General features: G+C 45.0%; 1 long non-coding RNA gene across 14 annotated transcripts; it reads right to left on the bottom strand.

The window, feature by feature from the left end:
• Window positions 1-3,312: 3,312 nt before the first annotated feature.
• On the bottom strand, window positions 3,313-7,190 carry LOC112240654. Of its 14 annotated transcripts, XR_006082640.1 has the most exons (5): window positions 5,260-7,190; window positions 4,617-5,144; window positions 4,279-4,501; window positions 3,873-4,041; window positions 3,313-3,818 (listed from the first exon to the last, which is right to left on the bottom strand). It is a non-coding gene; the product is annotated as an uncharacterized LOC112240654 (long non-coding RNA). The 14 variants fall into 14 exon arrangements; XR_006082634.1 differs by having other exon boundaries at window positions 3,313-4,041; XR_006082638.1 differs by having other exon boundaries at window positions 3,313-3,987.
• Window positions 7,191-7,346: the final 156 nt, after the last annotated feature.

The raw sequence follows: 7,346 nt of genomic DNA, 5'->3' as shown, positions 1-7,346 counted from the left end.
TACACCCAAGAACTGTTGAGTGTTAAGAGCTGGTATTCAATCCAAAGTGTGTTATAGAGTAGTGCACTGGACAGCTGACAATGATCCTTTTAAAGGCATTTTTTTGTTTGTGGACATTATCATTCACAGCAAAAGGTGCATCAAGTGTAAATTACCTTTAAAAGTCACTGCTCTATGATAACGCTTCTTGGATTGAATCCTGGCCTAAAACTACTGCTCAGAATTGGGAGCGTGTCAAGGGATCTATTCAATCCGCATCGCAAAAGTTCAGCATTCCAGCGTGATTTAAATGTAAAGGCAATGTTCCTGCTTTAGCAGAGAATGCATTGACGGTAAGCACTGAACATTTCCTTACATTCTGCTGTGCAATATAACTCTTCAGTGATACAGACGGAAGAGCTTTAATTCCACCGTTCTTTGTTGACCTTTTCTCCTGCGTGGCAAGTTACAAGGACGGCCCTCATTTCATTATGCTCTTTTTCTGTCAGGAAAAAAGTACTAAAACTTTACACTTTTTTTTAACCTTTTATTTAACCAGGCAAGTCGGTTAAGAACAAATTCTTATTTTCAATGACGGCCTAGGAACAGTGGGTTAACTGCCTGTTCAGGGGCAGAACGACAGATTTGTACCTTGTCAGCTTGGGGGTTTGAACTTGCAACCTTCCGGTTACTAGTCCAACTCTCTAACCACTAGGCTACCCTGCCACCCCATTATACTGATGTTTCCCATCTACAACAGCTGGAGAACATACGGACATCCAGGTGCTTTCCGCAGGTCCTGGAGTTGTAGGAAAAACTCCTGGAAAACGCTGCTCACCACTGTTCCCAGGGTCACAACGTTATAAATCACCTAGGAGCCTGAGCAGCAGTGGTAGGATTTTCCTTTCCGTTTTACTGGTATTTACCGCGCCATATATTCAGGTCACTCTAGATAAGTGTTGGCTAAATGACAGTACATTTAAATGTAAAAATGGCAATGATTGGACAGTTGGTCGACTCTACTGGCTTTAGAAAAGTAGAGAGTAGTTTTGGAGGAAAACAGGGAGTCTGGTAACATGGTACTGTATGGACCAAACATCAATTATGCTTTTCAGGGAAAATGGCCTCCAGCAATTCTACACTGAACAAAAATATAAACAATAATTTCAAAGATGTTACCGAGTTAGTTCACATAAGGAAATCGTTCAATTGAAATCAATTCATTAGGACCTAATCTATAGATTTCACGACTGGGAATACAGATATGCATCTGTTGGTCACAGATACCTTTTAAAAATAGAGTTGATCAGGCTGTTGATTACGGCCTATGGAATGTTGTCCCACTTCTCTTCAATGGCTGTGTGATGTTCCTGGATATTGGCGGGAACTGGAACACACCGTCCTACACGTTGATACAGAGCATTCCAAACATGCTCAATGGGTGACATGTCTGGTGAGTATGCAGGCCATGGAAGAACTGGGACATTTTCAGCTTCCAGAAATTGTGTACAGATCCTTGGGACATGTGGCCGTGCATTATCATGCTGAAACGAGGTGATTGCGGCAGATGAATGGCACAACAATGGGACTCAGGATCTCGTCACTGTATCTCTGTGCATTCAAATTGCCATCGATAAAATGCAATTGTGTTAGTTGTCCGTATCACATGCCTGCCCATACCATAACCCCACCGCCACCATGGGGCACTCTGTTCACAACGTTGACATCAGCAAACTGCTCATCCACACAAAGCCATACATGCTGCCTGCCATCTGCCCGGTACAGTTGAAACCGGGATTCATCCTGAAGAGCACACTTCTCCAGTGTGTCAGTGGCCATAGAAGGTGAGCATTTGCCCACTAAAGTCAGCCACGACACCAAACTGCAATGAGGTTGACTGAGGAGGACGAGCACGCAGATGAGCTTCCCCGAGGCGGTTTCTGACAGTTTATGCAGAAATGATTCAGTTGTGCAAACCTACAGTTTCATCAGCTGTTCGGGTGGCGGGCCTCAGACGATCCCGCAGGTGAAGAAGCCGGATGTGGAGGTCCTGGAACGGTGTTGTTACAAGTGGGCCGCGGTTATGAGGCCGGTTCAACATACTGACAAATTCTCTAAAACGAAAGCAGCTTAGGGTAGAAAAAAACCATTGAAAGCTCTGGTGGACATTCCTGCAGTCAGCATACCAATTGCACTCTCCCTCAAACCTTTAACACAAGGTGCACCTGTGTAATGATCATGCTGTTTAATGAGCTTCTTGATATGCCACTCCTGTCAGATGGATGGATTAAATTGGCAAAAAGGAGAAATGCTCACTAACGAGGATGTTAACTAATGTGCACATCATTTGAGAAACGTTTTGTGCACATGGAACATTTCTGGGATCTTTTATTTCAGCTCATGAAACCTGGGACCAAAACTTTACATGTTGTTTTATATGTTTGTTATAGTGTCTTCAGAAAGTATTTCTCCCCATGGACTTATTCCACAGGTGTTGTTATAGCCTGGATTATATAGATGTTTTCCCCCTCACCCATCTAGACACAAATACCCCATAATAAAAGTGAAAACAGTTTGTTATAGCCTGGATTATATAGATGTTTTCCCCCTCACCCATCTAGACACAAATACCCCATAATAAAAGTGAAAACACGTTTTCAAATTTACTTAAATGAAATATATATATATATATAATATAATTTACATGAGTTTTCACACCCAAGTCACTATTTTGTAGAAGCACCTTTGACAGTGATTACAGGTGTGAGTGTTTCTGGGTAAGTCTTAAGCACTTTCCACACCTGGATAGTGCAACATCTGCACATTATTTTCTAAATTCTTCAAGCTGTGTCAAATGGGTTGTTAATCATTGCTAGACCACCGTTTTCAGGTATTGCCATAGATTTAAGTTAAAATTGTAACTTGGCCACTGTCTTGGTAGGCTTGCCATAAAGGGGTTGAATTCTTATTGACTCTAGACATTTCAGCTTTTAATTTTTAGTTAATTTCAAAAAATAAACAATTCCACTTTGACATGATGGGGTGTTATGTGCTGGCCAGTGATAAAATCTAAATGTAAATAAAAAAACAATTCATGCTGTAACAACAAAATGTGTGAAAAGTTGAGGGTTGTGAATGCTTCCTGAAGGCACTGTAACTACTGACATTTAATGAACTAAGCCAAATGGTTGTTTCTATTGACTAATATGGGAGACATTTACACCTTTGAAATATGATTTGTTTAAATAAACAAATGTACCCTTCTGTGAAACAAATTAAGTCAATTTTTTTACACACTCTGGATATGATAAATGACCTGAGAAGTACAAGTTGTAAAAAAAAAAAGTTAATTTATTTGACACATCTGAAAATACAATGTTTTGCTCTGTTGAAATTGTAAAATATATAACTTTTAAGTAGATATGGCAGTTGGTTAAGTTTCAGTAATATCACAAAGGGATAGTTCTTAGATGCAGTACGCTGTCAAGGTCCAGTCTCCTGGAAGTATTATTCCAACATAAAACACAGCACCATACAGACATGTACTGACAGAGTACTGACCCAACTGGGAGACCGTCCGCTGACGATACAATGGAATTAAAAGTAGACTCATCGAGATGACGTTGCAACGAAGATGAAGTGAGATACAATCACACAAAGCATGTGCACGGGTGTGCTTCACGCTGCTACAACGTGGTAGCTACAGGACCAAAACAGCGGAGTAGTTTAACCTCACGCTGCTACAACGTGGTAGCTACTGGACCAAAACAGCAGAGTAGTTTAACCTCACGCTGCTACAACGTGGTAGCTACAGGACCAAAACAGCAGAGTAGTTTAACCTCACGCTGCTACAACGTGGTAGCTACAGGACCAAAACAGCAGAGTAGTTTAACCTCACGCTTCACGCTGCTACAACGTGGTAGCTACTGGACCAAAACAGCAGAGTAGTTTAACCTCACGCTGCTACAACGTGGTAGCTACAGGACCAAAACAGCAGAGTAGTTTAACCTCACGCTGCTACAACGTGGTAGCTACTGGACCAAAACAGCAGAGTAGTTTAACCTCACGCTGCTGCAACGTGGTAGCTACAGGACCAAAACAGCAGAGTAGTTTAACCTCGCGCTTCACGCTGCTACAACGTGGTAGCTACTGGACCAAAACAGCAGAGTAGTTTAACCTCGCGCTTCACGCTGCTACAACGTGGTAGCTACTGGACCAAAACAGCAGAGTAGTTTAACCTCGCGCTTCACGCTGCTACAACGTGGTAGCTACTGGACCAAAACAGCAGAGTAGTTTAACCTCGCGCTTCACGCTGCTACAACGTGGTAGCTACTGGACCAAAACAGCGGAGTAGTTTAACCTCACGCTGCTACAACGTGGTAGCTACTGGACCAAAACAGCAGAGTAGTTTAACCTCACGCTGCTACAACGTGGTAGCTACTGGACCAAAACAGCAGAGTAGTTTAACCTCACGCTGCTACAACGTGGTAGCTACAGGACCAAAACAGCGGAGTAGTTTATCCTCACGCTGCTACAACGTGGTAGCTACGGGACCAAAACAGCAGAGTAGTTTAACCTCGTGCTTCACGCTGCTACAACGTGGTAGCTACTGGACCAAAACAGCAGAGTAGTTTAACCTCACGCTGCTACAACGTGGTAGCTACGGGACCAAAACAGCAGAGTAGTTTAACCTCGTGCTTCACGCTGCTACAACGTGGTAGCTACGGGACCAAAACAGCAGAGTAGTTTAACCTCGCGCTGCTACAACGTGGTAGCTACGGGACCAAAACAGCGGAGTAGTTTAACCTCGCGCTTCACGCTGCTACGACGTGGTAGCTACTGGACCAAAACAGCAGAGTAGTTTAACCTCACGCTTCACGCTGCTACAACGTGGTAGCTACGGGACCAAAACAGCGGAGTAGTTTAACCTCGCGCTTCACGCTGCTACAACGTGGTAGCTACTGGACCAAAACAGCAGAGTAGTTTAACCTCACGCTTCACGCTGCTACAACGTGGTAGCTACGGGACCAAAACAGCAGAGTAGTTTAACCTCGCGCTTCACGCTGCTACAACGTGGTAGCTACGGGACCAAAACAGCAGAGTAGTTTAACCTCACGCTGCTACAACGTGGTAGCTACAGGACCAAAACAGCAGAGTAGTTTAACCTCACGCTTCACGCTGCTACAACGTGGTAGCTACGGGACCAAGACAGCAGAGTAGTTTAACCTCACGCTGCTACAACGTGGTAGCTACGGGACCAAGACAGCAGAGTAGTTTAACCTCACGCTGCTACAACGTGGTAGCTACAGGACCAAAACAGCAGAGTAGTTTAACTTCACGCTGCTACAACATGGTAGCTACAGGACCAAAACAGCAGAGTAGTTTAACTTCACGCTGCTACAACGTGGTAGCTACGGGACCAAAACAGCAGAGTAGTTTAACCTCGTGCTTCACGCTGCTACAACGTGGTAACTACAGGACCAAAACAGCGGAGTAGTTTAACCTCACGCTTCTACAACGTGGTAGCTACAGGACCAAAACAGCGGAGTAGTTTAACCTCGCGCTTCACGCTGCTACAACGTGGTAGCTACTGGACCAAAACAGCGGAGTAGTTTAACCTCGCGCTTCACGCTGCTACAACGTGGTAGCTACAGGACCAAAACAGCGGAGTAGTTTAACCTCACGCTTCTACAACGTGGTAGCTACAGGACCAAAACAGCAGAGTAGTTTAACCTCGTGCTTCACGCTGCTACAACGTGGTAGCTACAGGACCAAAACAGCGGAGTAGTTTAACCTCACGCTTCTACAACGTGGTAGCTACAGGACCAAAACAGCGGAGTAGTTTAACCTCACGCTTCTACAACGTGGTAGCTACAGGACCAAAACAGCGGAGTAGTTTAACCTCACGCTTCTACAACGTGGTAGCTACAGGACCAAAACAGCGGAGTAGTTTAACCTCACGCTTCTACAACGTGGTAGCTACAGGACCAAAACAGCAGAGTAGTTTAACCTCACGCTTCTACAACGTGGTAACTACAGGACCAAAACAGCGGAGTAGTTTAACCTCACGCTTCTACAACGTGGTAGCTACAGGACCAAAACAGCGGAGTAGTTTAACCTCGCGCTTCACGCTGCTACAATGTGGTAACTACAGGACCAAAACAGCGGAGTAGTTAAACCTCGTGCTCCCTAGTTGTGGAGGAAATGGATCCACTACGTGTTAACTAGGTGGGGCTAGGCAGGGTGGGGCTAGGCAGGGTGGGGCTAGGCAGGGTGGTGTTAACTTTGTGCAACGACATCTCGCTGAGTCAGCCTTTAATGAAACCATTCACAATCTCGTAACACAGAAAGCGGCGTAACAAGGGGGGGGGGAATTGTATTAGCCTACGTTATGGTCTCATCCAAGAAACAGCAACAAAGACCTTTATATCACAGATGTGGTGTGATATTACCACCTCTCTCTCAGCCCTTAGTCTGCCTTAAAGAGAGAACATGGCTGTTATTCTACATGGAGGGTTCAGAGATGATGTGAGACCGGTTGTGCGTCCCAAATGGCACCCTATTCTCTATGTTGTGCACTACTTTTGACCAAGGCTGATAAGGCTCCGGTGAAAGTAGTGCACTATATAAGGAATAGGGTGCCATTTGGGACACAAGAGGCCAGGAGATGAAGTATTGTATGCAATGTAAACTGAGAAGAGTTTTAACACACTGAGGTATCGTCACAAAGCAAGCCCTCTTCACATCTCCTTTCAGAATAAATACACTTGTATTATTGTTCTAAACGTTATGAGAAATATTGTAGTAGTTGTGAGCAACCAACAGTGATAAAATAAAACCTTAAATATTTTTTAAATATCCTCAAATCCATGATTTTGTTTCTCGTTCCATATGAACAGAAAGGTAGTCGAGTTAAAGTTAGAAAACTATGTTCAATAAATAAAGTTCTTCTTGTGTATTGTGAACATTGGTTCTATTCCGAATGGCTCCCTACTCCCTATGTAGTGCTGGTCAGAAGTAGTGCACTACATAGGGAAAGGGTGCTATTTGGGACGTATCCAAAGAGTTGCATAGTGTACAGATGGGGCCTGTGGTGCAGAGCAGACTGAGCCTGGAGGGGCTAGGCGGGGTGGTGCTAGGTGAGGCTAGGCGGGGCTAGGCAGGGTGGGGCTAGGTGGGTTGGGGCTAGGTGAGGCTAGGCGGGGTGAGGCTAGGCGGGGTGGGGCTAGGTGAGGCTAGGCAGGGTGGGGCTAGGTGGGTTGGGGCTAGGTGAGGCTAGGTGGGGCTAGAGAGGCTAGGCGGGGTGAGGCTAGGCAGGGTGGGGCTAGGTGAGGCTAGGCAGGGTGGGGTGGTGCTAGGTGAGGCTA

This window comes from Oncorhynchus tshawytscha, unplaced genomic scaffold, assembly GCF_018296145.1.
Source record: "Oncorhynchus tshawytscha isolate Ot180627B unplaced genomic scaffold, Otsh_v2.0 Un_scaffold_1072_pilon_pilon, whole genome shotgun sequence".
Classification (NCBI taxonomy): domain Eukaryota; kingdom Metazoa; phylum Chordata; class Actinopteri; order Salmoniformes; family Salmonidae; genus Oncorhynchus; species Oncorhynchus tshawytscha.
The sequence above is the reverse complement of the archived record's forward strand: the minus strand, read 5'-3'. Positions and strand labels throughout refer to the sequence as shown.